General features: G+C 45.1%; 1 protein-coding gene across 3 annotated transcripts in view; it reads left to right on the top strand.

Moving 5' to 3' along the window:
• Positions 1 to 4,980: 4,980 nt before the first annotated feature.
• The window catches only part of ADGRL2 (adhesion G protein-coupled receptor L2), a 180,411-nt gene continuing 174,752 nt past the window's right edge, over positions 4,981 to 10,639 (top strand). For all 3 annotated transcript variants that reach the window (XM_082670292.1, XM_082670294.1, XM_082670293.1), the window contains exon 1: positions 4,981 to 5,150. The gene's annotated coding sequence lies outside the window, so the exon portion shown is untranslated. The remainder of the gene's footprint in view (positions 5,151 to 10,639) is intronic.

Genomic DNA, 10,639 nt, shown 5'->3' with positions numbered 1-10,639 from the left:
CAAATATTTTCAAAACTGTACCAAAGCAATTTTGTGTTTAAAAATACTAAGATCACATATTTCAGTTATCATTTTATGCTGTATCATTAGGATAACTTCAATGTATTCTAATATGAAATATTAGAAGTGTTATATAATTATATCTTTGACTCACTTTCTAAAATGCAAAGAGGGCATTTGTGAATTTGTTTCCTGACTCTTAAAAGCCTTTTGCAAGTTTTGCCATACTACAGTGAACTATGACATGAATAATCAAAGTCATATTCTCAGAGGCACTAAAAATTCAATTTAAACTTGCGTGAAATTGCTATTTCACAAAGATTTGTGCTTTTAGGTTACTTTTAGTTTAACAATTAAAAAAAAATTAAAGAAATTTCATCTGTTTTTTTTTTTTTTTTAAGAAGATGTTGGGGATAGGAGTTTATTAATTAATTAATTTATTTTTGCTGTGTTGGGTCTTCGTTTCTGTGCGCAGGCTATCTCTAGTTGTGGCAAGCGGGGACCACTCTTCATCGCGGTGCGCGGGCCTCTCACTGTCGCGGCCTCTCTTGTTGTGGAGCACAGGCTCCAGACACGCCGGCTCAGTAGTTGTGGCTCACGGGCCTAGTTGCTCCGTGGCATGTGGGATCTTCCCGGACCAGGGCTCGAACCCGTGTCCCCTTCATTAGCAGGCAGAGTCTCAACCACTGCGCCACCAGGGAAGCCCCTCACCTGTATTGTTGACAGAGGTTTGCATGTATAGGAAAGGGACGAGGAGGCTCAATTTTAAACTACACACTTTAGTAAGAAAACATTTGGTTATGAGAATTTATGATGAAAAAATAATTATTATAAGAAGTCATAGACAGCTTTCTATAAAATGTGTGTTCTTATAGTTACACTTCCTGGTTTGACAGAAACATTGCTAGTAGATCTATAAGACACGATTATAGAAAATCCTCAAGGTGCAGATATTACCAACAATTATGAGAATAATCTATGTGAAAGCAATAAAGACTGACTTTGAGTTGGGTAAGACTCAGTGGAGCAGTATTATGAGGGGCAACTTTTTTTCTTTTTTCTTTTTTTTTTTTTTTTGCGGTACACAGGCCTCTCACTGTGTGGCCTCTCCCGTTGCGGAGCACAGGCTCCGGACGCGCAGGCTCAGCGGCCATGGCTCACGGGCCCAGCCGCTCCGCGGCATCTTCCCGGACGGGGGCACGAACCCGTGTCCCCTGCATCGGCAGGCGGACTCTCAACCACTGCGCCACCAGGGAAACCCGAGGGGCAACTTTTTTAACTCGCTTACTTTTGAGTATCATAATGGTATAAAAATTGTATAATCCTTTATACACAGTTAGACATATATAAACACTCTAAGCACACAGAAAGAGTCAAGCTACCAGTTGTTTCGGTGCATATTTTTAAGAAGTATTTATTACAAACTGATAGGTATTTAATAATATATGTGATCAGGTACTTCTAAATAATATCATTAAGTACAGCACACCATAATCATATTTATAATACAGTTTAAACTATCATTATTTTTGGAGACTGCATCTCTACGTTTTAGATAGGGTTTCGCCTTCTTGGACCAAGATTTACTCAGCCTGGAGAGAACTGGGAGAAGAATTAAAAGCTTATTGGCAAAAAAAAAAAAAAAAAAAAAAAGCTTATTGGCTTTCCCAAATGCTTTCATATGTTTATTCTCTCATGGAAAATGAGTTCTGATTTCTTTTCAGCCTACATGCATGGCAAAACTAAAATGAAAAACAATGCTAGGAACTTTCAACGAGTTCTAGTTAAGTCTGGGTATTCACATAATTGCTTTGATCTGCTCTAGAGCTTTAAAAGATTTATTTTCTAGAGTAGGGAAAACGTTTCAGCACTAAGCAACACTGAACAGTAACGAAGAAAAGGGAACACAAAGTTTAGGATGAAATCTAGCTAATTTTATTTCTATTTCTGTATTAGAAACTAGAGCAGTTTCACATGTTTTTATTTGTTTTGTTTTAGAACTTTCACAGAGCTCTCTCATCAAAGGCAAAAGTAATGAATACAATCTATTCTCACTGGTAGTTCTCTACAGCTTGTAGCTCAAACTTCACACAATTTCTGATCCAGCATCAAGACCTGGATCCTCTCTCTGCCCCACCCAAGTCCACCTCCATGTGGCCCCTTTTAGAACTGGCTTACCTATATCCAAGTTTGCCAGGGTGGGGCATTGAAGAGGTTACTGTGTTCTACTGGCTTATACTAACCGCGATACTTTGCAACCAGGCCCATTTTCATACTTTTTCAGATTCGCTAAATTGGTACCCATACTATTAGCATTCATATTTGTATTTTGACAAGTACCTCATCACTTCCCTCTAAATGAAGATGCCTGGATGGTAAATAGCTTTAAAAATTAGCACAATTTCTGTATCAGAAATATGTGAATCCATTGAATAAAATAATCTTTAGTTTCATAAAGATGTTTAAATTAAAAACATGAGTTTCTACAGTTGGAAAAAACATGTATGGTTAAAATGTTTGAAGCCCATCAATCTCTCAAACCACATAAGCTAATGAGTTCCTTCTGTTTTCTTTGAATGAAATCACCATGCGTGGTTAGATGTTGATTTAACATAAAACAAATGGAAATGGGTGTTTCCTTTGTCCTTTGTAGAATTTATTTTTAAAAACAATTAGCAAGTATTATGAATAAGTCAATGATTTTGCCATTACTTAAATAATAGTACAGATTGTGTAGTTAAATTGATTGGATTGCAGGGAATGCATAACATATTACAACTCCCCTTAGCTTGCTAACATCTGTGAACATTATTAAGTTTCTCATTTCATTTTTTTCTACCATAACACCTGTATTGTTATAAATTATGTTTTGAATTGTCATGAAGTGTCAGACAAATTATGTTTTCTGGATGTGTGTGTGTGTCATTTAAGTGTTCTTTTGTAATGGCAGGTTTGTGGCTAACAGCTTAATCTTGAATGTATCAATGCAATTAAAAGCTCTGTTTCAATTCTTTGTGGATGAAAAGAAGGTTGAAGCATTATTATGTGTAAAGTGCAAGGAAAGAATTAAAAATTCTTTAATATCTAAAACATTATCCTAGAGAAGAGATACATTTAGATATAATTATAAAAACAGCAAGCTTATTATATGCTTACGAAAAAAGTGTTGAACTCTTTGAACTCTATAAAATACATATACTATTGAGTTAAAATTAAAAACTTGTTTGAGGCATTTCCCACTCCCTATAGATTTAACCCACTTCTGACAATTTCTTTCCCCTCCCATGCATCCTCCTTTTTTTGTAGTCTCTTCAGGAACATAGTGGAGAGTGACTCAATTATGTCCTGAGCGTCAAAGTGCATCAGACCTAAGAAATGAAGACAGTGGGTTCTTCCTGAGATTCTTTCTGAGAGAGTTAAATAAACAAGTAAATGAGCCAACATATGGGCAGCTTAATTCAGGCAAAATTTTCTATTGATTACTTACTAAACTTACTAAATAAAAACGTCAGCCCAAGTTCTGCCTCCCCAAAGAAAATAGCATTAAACTGATCCATGCACTCATTGGGACTTCATGAGAATCATGCCTAGATGAATGAAAAATCTTCAAAGATGAACAAAAGAAAGGGCTAAAATTTTTCGGTAAATGCAAATTATTATCAGTTTGACATATCTTGGCTTACAATACTGAATAAAATAATTTTAAATTCCAAGGGAGACTGTGATATAAATGACCACTGAAGTCTGAGAATTCTATAAGTCTTCCTTCTTTTCAACTACTTTAAAGAAGCCTGATTTAGTTTTCCTAGGTAGATCTGTCGTATGTATAAATTTTGACAGATGTAAAAACGAAATAAGGTTTCACACTAGCTCTGCATAAGTGTTTTTTTTTCTAGACTAGTTTATATCCTGCACCGATAATATTTGAATTATGTTATCTAAGAAATTCCAAATGGAAGTGTTCATGTAGTTTAAAGCACCAATGCTCTATGTGGCTCCTCTTATCTTTTGTATTGGTGAGAATGTTAAAACATCAATACATTAAGTAGAAAAAAATTTGATCATCAAGGATTCTTCTTTGAACCTGAGAATTATAATGAATCAACCAAAAGAGCATGTTTCAGTTATTTGCACATATGTACTTTTAACTTGATTTTTTACAAGTTGAGAGAAAACTTGACTAATGGCTGGATTTACCTTAGTACTACAAATATCTGGCTTTGTGACAAAATATAGGTATTTAGAGTCTTCATGTCTTTTGAACAATCTGCTGTTGACATTTTAATAACACTGTTGTTTGAAATGATTTCTGACGTATGATGACTGCAACATACCCACAGCAACAAAAAGTACATATTGTTTCTGAAAGCGAAGAAGCTCAAGTTTCATCCTATTTTCTAGAGATTTTAAGTCTTGGAGAATCAGTTTTTCTTGAAAACCAATGCAAACAAGCTTCTTTAATTGATGCCTTCATTCATTAGTATAAACAGTGGTTTAGACATACATTTTAGCTCAGAAATTTTGTAATTAAAAAAAAAATCCAGGTTTGATTTTACTCGTATGCAAAGGACACAACTGGCTTTCGAACATTTTTCAAGCACGATTTTCTCCGACGTGGTCTATTCTCTTTAGTTTAGGTCCATCGTAGGCGCTGTCTGGCTGTTTGCTAACACTACCAACAGAGAGGCGCAAGGAAGTGTGGTCAGAGGACAAGAGCAAAAGCAGTTTCAATGTAAGGAAATGAGGGAAACAGACCTAAACAGCACGATGAATGCACTTGCGAGTAGAGCCTTGTAGTCTCCTTTCCTTCCTTTGCTTGTCCTGGTGGGTTTAATCAAAAACAAACAAAACGCTCTTGTGAAATATAGTCAATAAAGTCAAAGTTTGGCTAGCTCTCTGTAACTACAAAGAAAAAGTCATCGCAATTTAAAAAAAATGTAACTTTCATTAACGAGCCCGCCGGAAATCTCAGGTATCAAAGACGCATTAACCATGGAGCGTCCCCCGCGCGCCCCAGCCGGACGGAGGCAGCCGAGGCGAACAGACGTTCTTTCTCCTCCGAGCAGTCACACAAAAGGAGGGCCGCGGAAACGAAAAGTTTAGGGGCCTCCGGCTCGCCGCGCGGAGAAAAGAGAAAACCTGGAGATGGGGTGGGTAAAAGACGCATCCTGAGCGCCTCTCCGAAGTGCTGGCTAGGAGAGAGCTCCTGAGCCTGGAGGGGAGAGGGGAGGAGACCCCGAGTTCCGGGCCAGCCCCCTGCCCCCCGCCTCGGAGGCCGGAGCGCCGCGCTCTCCCAAATACCTTTCACCCCGTTCCAGAAATAAAATAAATGTTTTTAAAGTGCGTGTGTGTGGACAGGATGGACAGCGCGCGCCGCCGGAGCGCGCGGAGGACCGAGCGCGCAGTGAGTGGAGTTTGGGGAGGTGGGGCTCGGGATGGAATGGGTGTGTTGACGCTGGGGTCTGGATGCGGAGCCCCGAGACCCGGGGGGGCGAGCCGATGGGGAGGGAGAGGAGGGGCGCTAGCCACCGCAGGCCGCCTCCGAGGCGCGTTCAGCGGCCGTGCGCGCGCGTCCCTCGCCGCCGCCGCCGCCGCCGCCGCCGCCGCCCGGACAGCCCTGCGGCCGCCCCGCCGGCGGAGCCGGGGCCGGCCTGTTCTCGGGCGGCTGCTGGGCCACCGCCACCCGAACAGCTCGAACCCGTAAGTGTCCCCTTTCACTCCCCTCCCCCTTGCTCGGGTGCACCACCGACGCAGCTGCTCAAATGGGGTGGAAAATGGCCATTGGGCGGCAGTGAGTTATAGATTATCTGCTCCACGTTTTGTACTTAGCTGCCTGTAATCTTCTTTTGAGTTTGCCTGAGCCCCTTGCTGGAAAAATCAGGAGGGAGAGGTTTGGTCTTTGCCGCTGTACAAGTTAATATGTTTATATGATTAGGCGAACTCGCGGGGGTGGGGAGGTGGAGATCTGGGGTGGAGGAGGTGTTGGAAGAGGAGGAGGAGGAGGAGGAAGAGAAGGAGGCTGGGAGGTGACTCCAGTTCAGACCTCGCGGAGAGTCTGTGTCAGGACTTCGCAATCCCCCGTGTCTCTCCCTCGCTCCCTCTTGCTCCCTCTCTCTCCCTCACACTCTCTCCGCTCACACACTCACACACGCAGAGGTACCGGAGCGAAATTGGGAGCTTACCGGAGAATCCTTGGGATCGTTGCGGGGGGGGGGCACCTCCCCTCCGTTGCTGCGCGTCGCGTGTCTCGTCCCTACACCTCCCCGCTTCCCCGAACCCCAGTCCTCGCCTTCAGCCAGTCTTGGGGCAGCGGCCACCGCTCAGCCTCGGCCCGGAGACCCGAAATGTGAGGAGGGGCCGCTGCAGTCTCCCGCCCCAGGCCGCAGGGTCGGCTCGAGGGATGCCAGCCGGCCGGCGCGGACGGCGGGCTGAGGGGCTTCGCCTGACGAACTGAGTTGGCCTCGCGCCGCCAGCGTCTGCCCGCCCCTCCCGCGTCTGCAGCTCGGAGGGGACTCCCAAGTCTGCGCACCTCTGTCGAGCTTTTTGCCTCTGCCACCCCTTTCGCTCTGCTTCCCGAATTTCTTATCTTTCCGAGGGAGCGTGCGGTCTGGGGGCGCGTGCGCGTGTGCAAAAGACCCCTCTCGCGGAGCGGCGTGTGGGAAACTGCAGGAAAATGTTGACCTAACCCCAGGAGCCGCCCGGCGCTGGCTGCTTGGCTGGAGGAGGAGGCGGCGGCGGCGGCGGCCAAGCAGGAGGACGCGCCGAGCCACGGCGCTGCTTCCCGCTCGGACTCGGCGGCCGGCGACCCGCTCGCGGCCGGCCTGGACCCTCGCCGGCCCGGGTGGCCGCTGCCCTCTGCGCCTCTCTCCGCGCGGCCCCCGCGCCAGACGGCCTGCCCCCGGGGGCGCGCTCGCAGACCGAGGTAAGAGCCGTGGGAGCGAACAATGTGCCTCTGTGCCGGGCTACGGAGACCTGTTTGCTTTGCGCCTCCCGCCCTGGGGTGGATGCTGGAGGTGGAGGGAGCCGCGGGTGAGTTGGGGCTTGGCTGTTTGTTTATGTTCGGCCGGGCCAAGGGGGAGACCCGCGCCGGCTCGGGTTGCTCGCCCCCTCCTCTTCCTCCCCCTCCTCGGAAATCGATCCGCAGAACTCCCCTTCCCGTCCAGTCTGCTGCTGCTTCGCCCTGCGAGCGTAGGGACGCTCACTTGGCTGTAGTCTAGTTGCAGGGGGCTCCGGGAGGAGAGGGGAGGGTAGGATTGGGTTCGGCATGTTTTGATTTACTGAAAGCCTGGGTCAGAAGGTGCTGTTCGCTTTTTCACAGCCCGTCTCGGGAGGGGGAAGGTGGGGCGCACCCTCGGTGGGGCCGGAGGCAGGGAGGTGAGCGCGCCCCCGTTCCCCCGCCTCAGCTGCCTGCAGACCCGTCCCGGGCTGTGAGTGGAGCGGGGAGGCCGAGCGCTGGGAGAGAGTTCTGGGCAAGTGAACGGGGGTGGGGTGGGGTGGGGGGATGGGGGGATGGGATGAGTTGTTGCGGGTGGTTTCTTCTCGTCGGTTAGGTGGCGTGGAGAGGCGAGGATGTCAGCAAAGCGCAGCCAGATGTGGCCGGGCCAGCACTGTGGCTGGCAGCGATTAGGGGCGGCGCAGCGGGGCCGGGCACCCGGCAGGCTCTGGGGAGGCCGAGTGCCTCCCGCGCCTGCAGTGAGAGGGCAGCAGCGGGCCGCGCTGGGCCTGCGGGCGAAGTTATGGGGTGTGGGCTTCTGGGCTTGGCGCTGGGGCTGCGAGTCTCTGGAAGCGTGGTCTGTGGGAGCCGGGTGCCGGGTGGGGTGCGACGGGGGAAAACGGCGTGGGAGTGGCGCGAGGCCGGGGAGGCCACCCCCCGCCACCGGCGCTAACCGAGCGTGGGCTCGTTGCTTGGCTGGGGCTACACGACCCTCTGGTGGAGAGGCGGGGGTGAGGGAAGCGACGAAAGCGCCGCAGCGCTGGGGAGGCACTCCTGCGAGAGTCCTTCGCTTGGGATCTGGAAAGTTTGTTCCTTTCGCCAGACTGCGGGGCTTGGGTTAGGGGAAATCGCTGGAAGCTTTACTTTGTGCCAAAGTGTCAATGAGCGGCGACTAAGGAACGTATGTCTCTATTCATATTTATTTTTGTATCCTCTGCTCATTCCGTCCCCTGAAAGCGTAGTTGGAGAGGCAAGTCCTGCGGTGTCCGTCTTCTTTCCCCACCTTCTGTGGACTCCTCCCCCCTCATCCTTTTCCCCTTCTCTGGCCCCCCATTCCGTTCTTCCTGATGCAAACTGTTGTCTCAGATTCAGACCCGGGAAATGTTTTCCTCCTGTTTCTTGAAAGGTGTCAGGCTGCTTAGCAGCTTCTCCAAGCAGCCTGGGAGCGTCTGAGCCGCAGCCACCAGCCATATGGTTCCCGTTACAAAGGCCAGGTTCTTAGGCACTCTCCTCCTCGCCCCCGCCCCCAATTCTTAAATTTTCTTCTGCATTCTTTACACTATGTGTACTTCTCTCTTCCTGAGGCGTACATTTAACGGACGTTGGTTGGTCCATTCATTTCCCTGGCAGTGTTTGTCTGGAACGGGCCCCACCGAGTTTGCTCTTTGCTCAACTCGAGTTGCACAATGAGGAAAAGTCACATCCGTTTGGTAAATGATTGCCTGTTGGGATGTCTCTTACTAAATCAAGTTTGATCTTGGGCAAACCTTAAAAGACAGGCACTAAGGAGGCAATCTGCCTCCATAGCAGAAAAATAGAATAGTTTGTGTGGTGTCTTTGGCAACATTCCCAGTTGTGATGGGACTCTTGACCTAGGTAAAAGGTAACTTTGTAACTTAAATTTAGTATCTAAGAAAATCTACTTCTGTTCAGGTGTGTTATGGAACTTTTTGTTGTCCCTCCCTCCACCCTCCAATACATTTATGCATAATAGAATACTGCAGAACAAATGTTCTGTTGTTTAGTTTCTTCAGACATTCCGATTCTCTCCTTTTGTTACTTGCCTCTAAAAGAGGTGCCATTTCACATCATTCTGCACAAATTGTTTGAATTAATGCAAGTGTGAATTCTTACCGTTTGAAGGGGACCATTAGCATATCAAAGGTTTCTTAGCTTCAGCTCAATTGAGAAAACTTCAGCCTGTCTTCCATTTGCTTCCAAGTGGAGGCCCAAAGGGCAATGAGAATTGTAAAGGGTAAAAATAGGGAGGTGGATTCAGGCTGTGTTTCTGAACTTTTACTGTTTTGTAATTATGTGAGGGAAAAACATTGTCTCTTGCTGTGGAGCCCTTCCAAATGGAAAGACAATTATCTTCTATTGATAAATGGTTTGTTCCTAGAAAAAGAGTGACCTTTTATTTTATGATAGTCACTGTTGCCTGTCTTGTGGTCCCTTCAGTGGAAGAGAGAGTGAGAGAGCTTTTCCTTCTAACTTAATACTTTTCTAGGGCCTACACTTTGTTATATTAGTAAAATGGCTGAGAAAGTCTTTTAATTAATGTGTAAAACAATAGAAATCTTGTAATAAGAGGACACTTTTATACCTAGGAAACTTTATTTTTAATATACTTGTTAAATTAATAGGTAAAAAAAAGTCAGTGGAGAGTTTTGAGTATTAAAAACTCAACATGGACTTGTTAACGCAACTTCTGTTGCCAGTGTAAGTTTGAAAAAGATTTCTAAGTGATACTCAAATTTTTCATGAATTTCATATGGAGATAATTGTTTGAATATTGATTGTTTTGTCTCAAAATTTTTGTATTTTACCTAACAGTAAACTCTAGAGATCAGCTTAAAAGAGGTTTTTCTTAATATATATAGCTAGAGTATACTAATGCTGTTTTACATTTGCAGAAAGATACGTTCTCTGAATTTCTTTTAACAACTCAATATGCATGAATGAAGAAACAAATAACAAGTACTTGGGTCATTTGGGTCATTTTATGGCAAGCAGATGGGTCAAGGGAGAACTTTTATCTTCAGCTTCTGGGGAAATATTGGTTTTATTTATTTAGCTTTAGATTTCCTAAAACCTAGTTTTAAGATGAAAGTGAATCTCAGGGACGGTTTGGAGATTTGTAAGCGCATATTTTTTATAGTTTTACCTTTGATGGTTGGTTGATTTTGAACGTGAATTGATATCCCTTCATTAGAGGGTTCTTTTTTACACATGTTCAGAACTCCTTTTTTTCTTTTAAAAGTGAAAATTAATAAAAAGTTTTGGAGGGAAAAATAATCATTAATCACCTAACATTTTTAGTCTTCAGTGTAATAGGATAATACTTTTTTTCAGATTAAGATGAGGATTTTTTAGTGGCATTCAAATTGTATCTTATTACCCTGAAATCATTTTATGATAGTTTATTTATCTGATCTCTTCAGTTGTCTAAGAACTGCTTTCGAGGTAAAAAGGCTCACATTGATGTAATTGCTATTATTGCACTTAAGTTGCTGTTAACTAGTCTGCTTTGAATGCAGAGTGCTATAAAGAAAACACATTATCCTTTAGAGCTATTAGTGATGATCTAAAAATTGTCTTGAAAACATTGCTCTTCATTTTATATGATGGTGATCATGAATTCCGCAGATCTCTAAAGATGTAAAATGCAGTGAAAAGATTTTTCAACATTTAGATGACAAAATTGGA

The sequence above is a fragment of the Grampus griseus genome, assembly GCF_964374135.1.
Source record: "Grampus griseus genome assembly, chromosome: 1".
Classification (NCBI taxonomy): Eukaryota; Metazoa; Chordata; class Mammalia; order Artiodactyla; family Delphinidae; genus Grampus; species Grampus griseus.
This window is presented reverse-complemented; position numbering and strand designations above follow the sequence as displayed.